General features: G+C 32.4%; 1 pseudogene; it reads left to right on the top strand.

Moving 5' to 3' along the window:
* Positions 1–1,158: 1,158 nt before the first annotated feature.
* The window catches only part of LOC107017504, a 29,870-nt pseudogene continuing 17,019 nt past the window's right edge, over positions 1,159–14,009 (top strand).

Here is a 14,009-nt window from a genome sequence, read left to right as displayed (position 1 = left end):
CTAGACTGCATAAGCACATTCTTCATGCCTCGCCAGATCTGCAAAGGCAGATATGTTATAAAGGTTAGAATTTTGAGAAATTGGATATTGTGTCTACGTTTGGATGGGAGAGTGAAACTACATTCCAAAATTTGGTTTGGAATGTTGTTAGGTACTTTATTGTTGCGATCTTTGTTGATTCTAGCTTTGAAAAAGATACTTAATACATTTTTAAACATAAGGCCTCTTCTTGTGTGTGCATCTCCAAGCTTTGGGGAGATTAATACTACAAAGAAGGTAAGAGATGACCCCAAAGGAACTTGATCTATCTTTATTCTCGTCTGATTAATTAATTTCTACAAAAGATCTATCAGACTACGGAATGAATGATTTGATCAACAAATATTAATTTTTTTTCTTCAATTTCTGACGAATTTTACCAATTAATCAACTCTGATCGAACTAATAAAACCCCAAAAGAAATTATAAATATTTGTTAGGTTCAAGGAGACAAAATTTGTTTTTACTAAATCTTATTTATGGAAAATAAACTCCGACCACAAAATAAATATGATGAAACAATAATATTTTATTAATTAATAGCTTGGATACAATTATATCCATCTCTTGGTTCTTCTATTGGATAATTTGCACGTTAAATGAATTTTATTTGATATCCATGTTAATAGGTTTCTATGGATCTTTTTTTTGAAGTATTTGGTTATCAAGAAGAGTCCACCAACATCTTTATATCTTTGTAAATATTTCATGAATTTATGAAATTTTCAAGATCCCTCTCTAAGGGATATATTACACTTTATATAGTGTAAGCTAGGAGTAGTTTTCAAGAAGGCCTAATTGAAATTTGACTCATGTAGTGGAGACCCACACAAATTTGATGTCTAAGAATGTCGAGTTTTTGATCTAGAAACAACAAATATTGAAAAACAAACGAACCCATTAATAACTCCAAACACATTTTGGAAGTAGTTTTTCTTGGGTATGTAGCCAGAAGATGGGAAATAGAGGGGAAAAGAGGAATTTTAAAAGTTGAGAACTTGAAAAGTTGGGAACATGAAAATTCCTCTTATGATTTAATGAAAAGGCATTTGTCCCTCATCGCTGGTGGAAAGAAATATATGAGAGTTTAAAGGCAAAGACAAAAGTCAAGCAAACATCATGGAGAAGATAGAAGATGCAAATGACTTGTGTGCAATGACCTCGGAGTGTAACTTGATTGGAAATCACAAGGAGTGGTTTCTCGACTCAGGTTCCACTAGACATATTTTCTCTGCAAAAGAATCCTTTGCAACGTACACTCCTGCTAAGTACGATGAAGATTTGTCCATGGGAAACACAGTAACAGCAAGGATTGCAGGAACTGGGAAATTAATGTTGAAAATGACATCCGGCAAGGTGTTGACTTTTAAAAATGTTCTGCATGTCCCTACTATTAGGAAAAATTAATTTATGCTGCACTACTCGTTAATAATGGGTTTAAGTGTGTCCTAGTTAGTGATAAAGCTGTAACAAGTAAGAATAAAATGTTCATAGGAAAGGGCTGAGGGTCTTTTCAAACTGAATATAATGGTTGTTGATAGTATTAATAAAACTTCTGCTTCTGTTTATTTATTGAAGTAAAATGATTTATGGCATGCCCGTTTGGGACATGTAAATTAGAAAGCTTTGCGAAAATTGATAAATCTAGAAGTATTGCCTGATTTTAAATATGATAAATCAAAATGCGAAATTTGTGTGGAAACTAAGTTTTTCAAAAATCCTTATTAGCCTATTGAAAGAAATTCTAAAACTTTAGACATAATTCACACAGATATATGGGATATGAAGTCAACAGCATCTCGTGGTGGTGAAAAGTATTTTATAACTTTTATTGATGACTGCACTCAATTTTGTTATGTATATTTGCTTAATAGTACGGATGAAGCAATTGATGCATTTAAGCAATACAAAAATGAAGTGGAGAACTGATTGAATCTAAAGATAAAAATTACTCGGAGTGATAGGGGTGGAGAATATGAATATCCTTTTGCACAGATATATTGGGAATATGGTCTTATTCATCAAATACTGCACCTTATACACCACAGTCAAATGGTTTGGCAGAACGAAAGAACAGAACTTTAATGGAAATGATGAATGCCTTAATGATCAATTCTGGTTCACCACGAAGCCTTTTGGGGAAAACAATCCGTACATGTAATAAAATAATCAATAGAGTACCCCAACTAAAAACACAATCAATTCCATATGAGTTGTGGAAAGAATGGAAACCCACTTAAAATATTTCAAAGTGTGGGGGTGTTTAGCCAAGGTAGATGTTCCTTTACCGAAGAGGGTAATAATTTGACCCAAAACACTAGATTGTGTCTTTATTGGGTATGCTGTGAACAGTAAAGCTTGTCGATTTTTAGTTCACAAATCTTATAGTCCTGAGATCCATATTAATACCATAATTAAATCAGATAATGCAGAGTTTTTTTGAAAACATTTATCCGTATAAAATAGAAAGTGTGTCAATAAGTGAAAAACCTAAACGACCACGAGAAGAATCAATTGAAAAAGTTCTAACTAGTGAGGAACCTAGGCGTAGTACTCGCCAAAAAAAACTGCTTATTTTGGACTATATTTTGTAGCACTACTGCTTGAAAATGAGCCTCAAACATTTAAAGAAGTTATGTCTTCGTCTGAGTCAACTTATTCGAAAGAAGTAGTTAACCGTGAGATCAATTCAATTTTAAGTAATCACACTTGGGAATTGGCTGATCTTCCTCCAGTAAATAAACCTTTAGGATCAAAGTGGATCTTTAAAAGGAAAATGAAATGTGATGCTACTATTGACAAGTTTAAGGCTAGACTCGTAGTCAAAGGGTACAGACAAAAGGAAGGTCTGGACTACTTTGACACATACTCTTCAGTAACAAGGATAACATCAATTAGGATGTTAATAGCACAAGCAGCAGTGCATGATCTTAAAATCAACCAAATGGATGTAAAGACAACCTTCTTAAATGGAGTGTTGGAGGAAGAAATTTACAATGAACAACCTTAAGGGTTTATAGTTCCTGGTAAAGAAAAGAAAGTGTGCAGACTTGTGAAATCTAAGGGAATTAGTTTACGGCTTAGGACAAGTCAGCATGACGGTAACTTTATCTAGTAGACTGGAGATCCCAAGAGCTAGATACATGGAGTAAAACAATGTTGTGGCTGACCGTTCGATATTGTCAATTAACTTAATCCATTCTCATGATGAAGACAATGTTAAGGAACAAGGTTAAGACTTTAAGGCTTGTTAATGAGGTAATAAAGCTTAAAATTTTAAAAGATTTGCTAAGTTTGGTAGATTTGACCAAATAGTGTATCTACGAGATTACACGATTAGAAATCACCTATGTGAGTGTGAAGTGGAAGCCATGTGAAAGAGAATTTTTTGTCAAAATATTATTCTCTATTCACTCATGAAACCAGGAGGCGTTCGTGGTAGAAATGAAGACAACCGTAAGAACCATAAAATGTAAAGGGTTAATTATGTGACATATGGTTGTCTAGGTATACACCAAAGCTCGAACGTTCAAAGAAATCACATCTAAAGATTGACGGAGTATATCCGACATATGTTCACTACGAAAAGTCCAAGGGGAAACCTACTTATCCAGAATCAATTAATTTTTGACTATAAAGTGCACAATTGTCCGTGTATTCCTATGTTATAACCATTCCCCAGCAATGTGGTGGATTGTTTGGTTTGTAGCAAGAATTGTTGGGAAAGAGAGGGAAAGAGAGGAATTTGAAATGTAGAGAACTTGAAGAGTTGGAAATTTTAAAAGTCCTCTTATGCTTTTATCAAAAGGCATTTGTCCCTCAAAGGTGGTGAAAAGAAAAATAGGAGAGTTTAAATAGAGAAACACTCCTATTAATTGTTAAAATGGTTGGAAAGAGGGACCCCCCTCGTGCCGTCGTCGTTGTCGCCCGCTCGTCTCAGCATAGGTTTCGTCTCTGGCTTCGGCAAATGATCGAGAGGTTATTTTTCGTACAAAGTTTATTTTAATTAATTAATTAAATGACCAAAAATGTTTTCAATTAATTAATTGATAACAGAAGTTGAAAATTAGCTGAAACGTTTCAACTTTTTAGTTGACTAACCCGACCAGACTCGGATCCGCGCGCGACCCGTTCAATTTAAACTTTCCTAGTTTATTTAAATTTTCTGCCATGATTGTTCTAAAAGGTTGCACTTTTCAGGAACATTCAGTACCATTTGAAAGGTTGCCAATTTTGATTAATGGTCATGTGATTTCTGAAAGGGTTGCAACCTTTCGGAACCTATTCTTCTTGCATATAAATACCACTCATTCTTCATAATATTTCCTTACTAATTTTATCATCTTCTTCTTCTTCTTCGTCTGCACACATTTTCCTTCGTGTACTTTCCTACTATGGATTGGTTCACTGACAGTAGAGTTTTTGATATCTACACTATGCTGATTAAGATCATTTTACCCTCGGAGGTTATATTCAAAACCAAACCTCGGATACTAGAGGGGAATAATTTCCTTAAGAGGACACTGTGAGTTCAGTGGACTTGATCTTTTTCCGATTTAAAAGGTTTTTAAGATTCTGGTATGTTTTTTACAAATTTTACTTTTTTTAAATTAAATTTTTGTTCATCTCTCTTACTGGTTCTATAAATTTCAGTTACTTCATGTTTCTAAATAATTTATTAGAATCAGTAATTTCTGATTTTATAACACAAATTGGCAACATTTTCAGCATCCCATAAGAACTTAAACACAAGATCCGTTTTTCAACAATCCTCAACAGTACAGTCTTTTCAAATTTGGCGAGGCATGAAGAAGAAGGTGCTTCTGCATGCCAACCTTTTTCTGCAGATTGAGCATATCATTCATTGTTAATAGAAGCATACATCAAATCAATAATTAATCATGGAGTCAGTTTGAATAGTTGAAATAGATATATGTTGTAACAACATAATATAGCATTGCATCTCCAGGAATTCCTAGTGTTGATATCATCGTGGAATCTCATGTAGCTTGTATGATCTTTGAGTTAGAGCTTCAACATGCAGTGAAGGATCATGGAACCTGTAATGTAGCAGGGATTCAAAGTACTAGACATATTAACTTGTTTGTCAACATTCATAGGGAAGTGCCTTGTCATAGGTGTATCGACAAAATAACTGTGCAACAAAAGTCATTTCATAAATGGTAAAGCCGCTACTTCACCACACGAGTTGAGGTAGAACCTATTAGTTCCTCAACCACGTCAACTACTTCTTACTATTTCTAATAGTTTGTCTTAGCGTACTATACATTTTTATTGAAGGCAACAGGAACTCTTAACCAAAGTAATGAACTCAAAAATTATCATCAGGAATGATTCACATTTTAAGATTGAATGGTTGATTATAAATGATTTTTGATATTTTACGAGCACATCCAAACTTGCACAGTGTAACATTGGAAATGATTTTATTTTTCTTAATTTTGATAAAACCCTCGTGATGAATTTGATAAGTCTTAAATAATTGTATACTAACATAACATTTGAGAATAGAGTCTCCAAATTTTGCAAGTTATTCCAAATGTAACTTCTAGAGGCATTTTGTTGTTGTCATTACTTCCAAAACCTTAGCAAATGGGATACAAATGTTTTTGCTTGCAGTTCAAGTTTATTCTTCATGACTGCTTCCCATATAAAATCTTAAGGTTGTAGCACGACAAATAGGTATTAGGAGAGATTCCAAACCTTGAGAATATTATGAATTCTAAGGTAGACACGTATGGCAGTGAATCTGTTATATTCCACCCGAACAGATTCACTCTCATACGTGTATACCTTAGATTCATAAGATTCTCTAGGACAAGAATCTTTCGCCAATTACTATATGTCTTCTAGAACCTTTGCACTTTATAGTGCAAACTAAAATTTTTTATCCGAACTGCTATGGTTTTGAAAGTGTTGACAACAAAGAAATGCATGCAGAAGTTTCATTTGGAATAACTTAGGTAACTTGGAGACTCTTTTCTCAAATATGCTATCAGTATACATTTGTTTAAGACTTATGAAAATCATCATGAGGGTCTTTCAATATTAAGAAATATAAAATAAATTGGAGTGTTTCATTGTTCATGTTGGATGTACTCGTAAAATTTTGAGATTTATCCGTAATGAACCATTAAATCTTAAAATGGGGTTCATTCCTAGGGATAATTCTCAAGTTCAACACTTTTTCAAAGAGTTTGCCTTCGGTAGAAATGTATAATCCAGTAAAGTGGGTGATTATAAGAAAGATAGTAGCTAATGTGGTGAGGCACTAATAGGTACCTACCTCTGCTCAGGCGCGGAAGTAGCAACTTTATCATTTATTGACATGGATCTGGATGGACATTGATTTTTTTGATGCACCTATGCTAAGGAACTTCCTCGTGAATGTTGAGAAGCTAGTCAATATACGGTACTTGGAAATCAATGCTACTTTACAAGTTTTGTGACTCTTCGTTGTTTGTTGAAGCTCTAACTCACGGATCTTACATTCTACCTGAGATTCCACGATGCTATTAGCACTTGGAATTTCATGGAGATGTAGTGCTAGATTATGTAGTTACAACACAGCTCTATTTCAAATATTCGAGACTGATTCCAAGACTAATTACTTATTTGCGGTCTACTTTTGTAAATAATGAATTTTCTACTCAATCTGAAGTTAAGGCTAGTATGCTTGAGCACATTGTTCATGTCTCGCGCTAGATGTGCAAAGGCAGATATGTTGTACTATCGAGGAATATGAGAAATTGGATCTCGTGTCCACATTTGGATGGGAGAGTGAAACTACTTCCCCAAATGTGCTTGGAGGTGTTATTGAGTACCTTGCTAGAGTGAGATCTTTGTTGATATTGACTTGTATTACATACTACATTTATAAGCATAAGATATCAAATGAATCTATCCCACAAGACAGTTAAGTGAACTACCAAAAGAATTTCTTAGGACAAGATGAGTCCAATTTATTTAAGAATTCGACATTTGAGATATCAAAATTATGTGGGACTCTACAATATGAGTACCATTTTATTTAAGGTTCTTAGAGACTACATATATTTAGTGTAATATATTTCTTTGAATAGGCATTTTTAAAATTTCATTTATTCATGAAATATTCGTAAAGTGATGATGATGTGGGTGCACTCTTCTTGGCAACCAAATTTTTTATTAAGATCCATAAAATCATTTCATGGAGATCAAATGAATCCTAAGGAGGTCCACATCATCCTTAGTTTTAGTGAAACTAACAACCCTTGAATGACGGAGAAATCTTAAGAGAGAGGAAACCAGTAATAAACATATTTGTACTCACAATCTTTATGAACAAAATTATTCTTTTTTATTACTATTTGATTGCAATATTTTGTATTTGGGACAAAAAAATAGCAAATAAATTGGCACACTTAGTGTAACCCAATTTACCCTCCATCTTCTCTCTCACCAATAAAATGCTAATCAGAATCCACTAACCGCAAAGAATGAAACTCTATTTTTAAGGGTACTTCAAGTCTCGTATTAGAGATTATCGAGTCTACATGCTGACAAGCGTAGAAGTAGGGGGCATTTATAGACACCGAAAATTTGGGGAACTCTATGAGATGAATCACATCCATAAGAAAAGTGTAACAATTTGGAAAGTCACAATTAGTGGGAACATCCTCCCGAACGATCTCAACACACTTTGTAGCCTAGGAAAATTTTAAATTGGGTTTCAATGTAATTGCGGTCAACGTACGCAAATCATACTCGTTCAAAATACTTCTAGTATTAAATGTCTCAACATTTAATAGATCGCCCAAATAATTAAGTATAGAAAAAAAGATTATTAATTTTCTTTTATATCCTATATTTTTACATAAGCTATGGATCATTGTGGTACAAGCCAATTGAATCTTTGCACTAGATATTTGGACAATAATAACTCGTGCACACCCACTAAATAACCAATGCTAAGTAATCCAATACCAAACTAAGAAAATTTTAGTGAATATCAAAGATAGACGTATATTGATCATACTAGTATAAAATTACATTATGAGGCACTATGTTGAATTTATTATAAAGGCATTTGTCAAAAAAATATTGATATAAACAACAACTACGTGTCAATTCTAAGCTAGTTGGGGTCAATTCTCTTAAATTTTTTATTAGAGCGAGAAAGAATGGAGGTATAGATGACATGTATACATCCATTACTTGGTCAAATAATTGGATTATGAAGACATAAAGAACTTCAGATATTAGAGGTGCATCAAATTTCACTTAATACCTACCTAGAGTAGTAGGTTCATGGAACATAATAAAAAGACAATACAATATACTTTTCACTAGAGGAAATTTCCTTTTGCATCAGCAATAAAAATTTTTTAGCATACAATCAAAACATTTGCTGGTCGTCAAGGAAGTGAGTTGAGAACCATGAGGTATCAAGTACAATTTCCAGCGGTGACAAAAAAATCTTGGTGATTTAATTTGGTTATGCCTTGAAGGATAGATTTGCCTAGTACCACAATAAAGCAAGCAAGAATTATGGTTTAGAAATATAAAGGCAGAGGGAGAGTTACCAATTGATGTAATCCTACATGCAAAAACAATAAAGCGAACTACAATCAATAAAACAAAATATACTATCAAGAAGTAGAAAGAAAGATAGAGAGATTCAGAAGAGGAAAGAAGGATGGCCGAGCAAGTAAAAGATATTTGATTGGTACAATAAACTCTAAGGGTAAAAAGAAATTGAACTCATACAAGTGAAGACTTATCAAGAAGGTTCAATTGAACAAATATGAGGGTTTCCCCAAACTCACAAAGAAGTATAAACATCAAATTTTCATTCAAAAATCAACCTCTAAAATAAACCCTAGTTTCTACTATTTATAATAATAGATAAACTAACCCAAGCTAGTTATAATAACACCCTTGATCTAAAACAAAGAAAAGTCTAATCTATTACTTATTTGAAATGTAGTAATCTCTTGTTTAAATTTCCATTTTAATCTCAAATGACTATATATATATTAGTAATGTGTAATGAGTACATGTGTGATTTGGAATAGAGTAACATCTCCTAGGTAAGAAATTGAAGATTTTCCTTTGATTCTCTTATAGCCGGTTTTTAAACTCGAAAGAAAAGTTCAAAATTCTAGATAAGTTTTTCAGTGAAAAAAGCTCTTTCACCTAGAGAAACAACAAAGCGTTAGAACGGTGATGAAAAAGAGAAGGAAAAGATAGGAGTTACATTACCTTGGTTGATTGACAATCTTATTTGAGAAGAAGAGAGACAAGAACGTTGGATTAGAGAGCTTGAACAGCCCACAAGAGAAAAATGAGTTGAGTAACATTCAGCCGTGAACAAGGAGGCAACATAGTGAGAAGAAAGTAAATGAGCCCAAGTGTAAGCTGCAATTAGCAATTATAGGTAGGGTTAATGAAAGTCGATTTACCCTAATCATAATAGAAATAAATTATTTTGATTGTTTTATTTTGGGCTTGGGCCTAAATTTTATTTCTTTTTTGGTTAATTAATAAAATGGCCTATACAACCAAAGAAAAATCTTTTTTTTTAAAAAAGTTTATGAGGGTAATATAGCAAATATCTGAATATGGTAAGAAATGTCAACCTTGTAATATTATCAAAATAGCTAAAATATATATGAAATTGCCATGATTTTTATGAGTTCCTCATTTTGTAAATACCTTCACCCCTCTTTCACAACTACAAACATTCGGATTTTGCGAGAATAAAATTAATCGAATTTCTATCTACTGTAGATAATGATAGTATGGGAAATGTACTGATCACAAAGGATGAAGTAATCCTGAAAAGTTTTCTAGCTCCTCCAAAAATTTGAGAACAATATGAATTGAATTTGTTGATTGTCTCAATGAACTTCATGCACAATGACAAAGGATTATTTAGTCCATAGAGGAATTTCGTAAACATTGAAACCCGTCTCATGTTCAAGTACTTATGCCACAGGCTTAAAGGTAGAAAGCCTTCCCTTTAATTTGAATCACCATGCATGAAGAATGCGCGAACAAGGAAAAGTACATGAGGATGATAGATGAGTGCACAATATTCAAATAATTTACTATTTTGTATGGTCAAAGTGATTTCACAATATCATTTTTAACCATAAATATTGAAAAGTGCATAGAAATATAGGTGAGATGCTTCCTCGTAAATTCAAGGATAACATATTGGGATAACGACAGAAATAAAAACTTTCAATTGATCGAGTATAAAGAATGAAAATTCCTAGAGTAGCACTGTTGAATATAGAAATAATGGTTAAGAGTTCTTTTAAGTTATAATCGATAGACAAGAGTCTTCACTCAAAAGTTAAAGAAAGAGCATTTCAGAAAATAAATTTAAGAAAATTTGGATAAACAACATCACAGATTATTATTATAGAGTTCTTCACAACTTCCCTTTCCCATAGCTACCATTTCTACATGTTCATCACTCATTATCCCATAATTGTTTAATTCATCACAAAGTTGCTTAGCTAAAATTCCAAACTTCAACGTGTTCAACCCTTTCAAAAAAAGAGATTTCAACTCTTAGAACCAAGTTATTTATGATTAGTAAATAAAAGATATTTCATTGAAATGGCTGGAAAAGTTCTACACACACATTAACATATCATTGAGTTGTCAAAGGCATAGTTTTTGTTTAATAGCAAAGAATGATTTGATTTTTCTAAAACTACAAAGTATAACTGGACAGAGCTCAACAATACTAGTAGAGAGTGTATCAATTCCACTTTCTTTTGAAATATGCCAAATGTATCGAGAGACAAATCAATCAATATGATATTTTCGTTGTTTTAGAAATTATTGTGGCAAACTGGCAATACATCCATATTTTTGTGGAGAAAATTTTGACGACCACCTTATCTTTTTGTAAGGCAATTTGTAAAGAATTATGATCAATTTTTTAAAAATCACCATCACTTATGCTAATGAAGTCTTGCTCAATATAATATTTTAGTAGTAAAAACTTATTAATGTACAGTTGAGTCTAAGAGGCAGGATGTACTCAAATATTACCCCTTTGCGGAATAAAAAGATTTTTTTTCTAATTGATCCACAATTCAAAAGATGGGTTTATCCAAACACCTTTTGATGTCGATTTTTCTAATAGTGAACATTTAGTATAATCCCACAAGTGAGTTTGAGGAGTGTAAGACTACGATGTACACATATTTTATTCCTATCTTTGTGTGATATTAATATTTTTTTCTAATAGACCCACAATTCAAAAGAAAATTTTCGAACATGGTTGTAAGAAAAAAATATGACAAAAAAATAGCAATATAGAAAAAACATTTAGGTTTACACATAGATATTCTTCAAGTGGTTAGATAACATAGTATTTGTTATATATAAAATAAAAAATTGTAGTATGATATACATTTATACAGGAAAGTCAACTAGTTTTTATTTGGTGAAATTTTAAAATTACAATTTAAAATTAATTATCTTCAGGTAGAGACATAGATATATATTTTTCTTTCTTTAAGGATATTTAAGCTCATCAAAAGAACTCTTTTCAAAAATATAGCAATAATCATCTTAATTTGTCCCCTCCAGACAACATACCTGAATTTCAAAGTACAACTAAATAAATATTGAACAAGAGTTGAATCCAGAACTCTATAATAAGAACTTTCTTTTTAACTCACTTTTATGCATTCTATATTTAATTATACTAAAAAAAGGAAAATCATCACTATTTGTAGTAGAGAAATTATTCCTTGCAATGAATAGGAAGAATAGAGGTAGTAAATTGGGTAGAAAAATGAAGTACATGTTACATGAGTGACAAGACATAAAAAGATAAAATAATGAGTGAAATAATAGAGTTTCAATGAGAAGTTATGTCCAATATGACTGTCCATGTTCAATCTTTAAATAAAATGCAATTACTCTCAATATTGTGCTAACAAAGTAAGACCATAACTATTTATAGGGGAGAAATTTTTTATTGCAATGAATAAGAAGATTACGGCGTAGTAAATTGGGTAGATAAATGGCCTAGAGGTTAATTACATGAGTTTGAAGACATATAAAGATAGAATAATTATTGAAATAATGGAGTTTCAATGGGATGTTATGGCCAATATGGTTGACCGCCTTCAGTCACTAAACAAACAACAATTAGTCCCAAGGTTCTCCTAACAAAGTAAGACCGTCCTTATTTACTTGCAATGAATAGGAAGAAAACGAGATAGTTAATTGGGTAGATAAATGTCTTAAATGCTACATGAATTACAAAACACAAAGTATAAAATAATGAAGTTTCAATGAGAAGTTATCGTCATGGTTGACCACATTCATTTTCTATAGAAAAGATAATTATTCTCAACGTTCTGCTAACAAAGTAAGACCATCACTATTTATAAGGGAGAAATTCTTCCTTCCAATGATGAAAAGGAAGATTATAGGGGCAGTAAATGTTAGGTTTTAGCAAAGTGCATATAGGAAATGAGAAGAGAAAAATGAAATGAGGAGGAACCAATTTCGGAGGGAAAATGAAAAGTTATTTGCAATGTGCAAATCAACAGTCATTTATCCCATATCGGTAGAAGAAACGAAATTGTTATCCTTATATTAGGAAACACTTCCTTTAATTCTTAAAGGTTTGAGAAAAAGGTGCCCCCTCGCACCGTCGGTGCTCGATCAACCTCCCTTTCGGCTTCGAACTTGGATTTGAATTTGACAAATCAAGTGACCTTAATAAATTTCATTTCTCTAATAAATTAATTCAGAATGAGTTAAACAACAGAATTATCTTTGACGCAGCAAAATTTATTTTAAATTCGCGTGCAACGGTAATAACTGTCTGATTTCCAAAAAAGTCATTAATTTTCTCAAAAGACACATTTTCCTAAAAGTTGTTATTTTTTCCAAAAGACAATTTTATGGAAAAAATTGGTCTGAACATACTTGTCCGAAAAAATATGTTTCTTGCTGAACATGGCTATAAAATGAAGTCATTTTTCATTTTTTCAAAAAATGGAAATTTTTCTTCTTTGCATATATTTTTATCATAAACAAAGTGTCGATCAACTGAGTCTGTGTGGCTTGTTACTGTTCTAACGTTCGCTGAAGTTATAGAAGTTTGAGGTACCACTACTTCTTTAAGAGGATAAATCTGTTTTATCGTGGGAGAAATTATCTGTAACCTCGGGTACAGTGCGGGGATTAAATTTTCTTAAGTAGACACAGTAGTTTCAATGGACTCATATTATAAGTACATTCTGTCAATTTCATCTTCATTCTGTCTGTACAATTTTGACTAACCTTAATACATGTGATAACAGTAAATTGGGTAGATAAATGTCCTAGATATTACATAAATTACATATAATGAAAAGATTAAACAATGAATGAAATAATGTTGTTTTAGTGAGAATCTATGGTCTTGACTGGTCATTTCAGTCACTAAACTAAAGACAATTACTTCCAACGTTCTACTAGAAAGAGTGGGCACTAGAGAATGATATGGTAGGAGACAATTAAATAATAACTATTATTAAAATAATCAAATGTACAAAAAAATTGACTATAAGTTTTTCCTAGGAAAAAAGGAGGTTGATGCAGATCATCTATCAAACTATTGTTCACATTATCAACTGAATTATGCTTATTCAATTATGTGACCTTTTTTTGTTCAAAATTGAACCTAAAATCTTGATATTAAAAAAGGCACATGACAAGGGTTAGGATATTAATTATAGTCTCTGATATACATAGATAATAAATATATGTATATCTGGAAAAACTGGCTGAGACGACGGAACCCACGACGGACCGTCATGGGCACGACGGACCGTCGAGGGAGTCTCGTTCCAGAACACTTAGAATTCTGAAATTTGGGTACTGAAATTGACTCTCTGAACTTCGTAACGGAATGGCAGGACGGACCGTCACAGGCGTGACGG

This window comes from Solanum pennellii, chromosome 1, assembly GCF_001406875.1.
Source record: "Solanum pennellii chromosome 1, SPENNV200".
Lineage (NCBI taxonomy): Eukaryota > Viridiplantae > Streptophyta > Magnoliopsida > Solanales > Solanaceae > Solanum > Solanum pennellii.
This window is presented reverse-complemented; position numbering and strand designations above follow the sequence as displayed.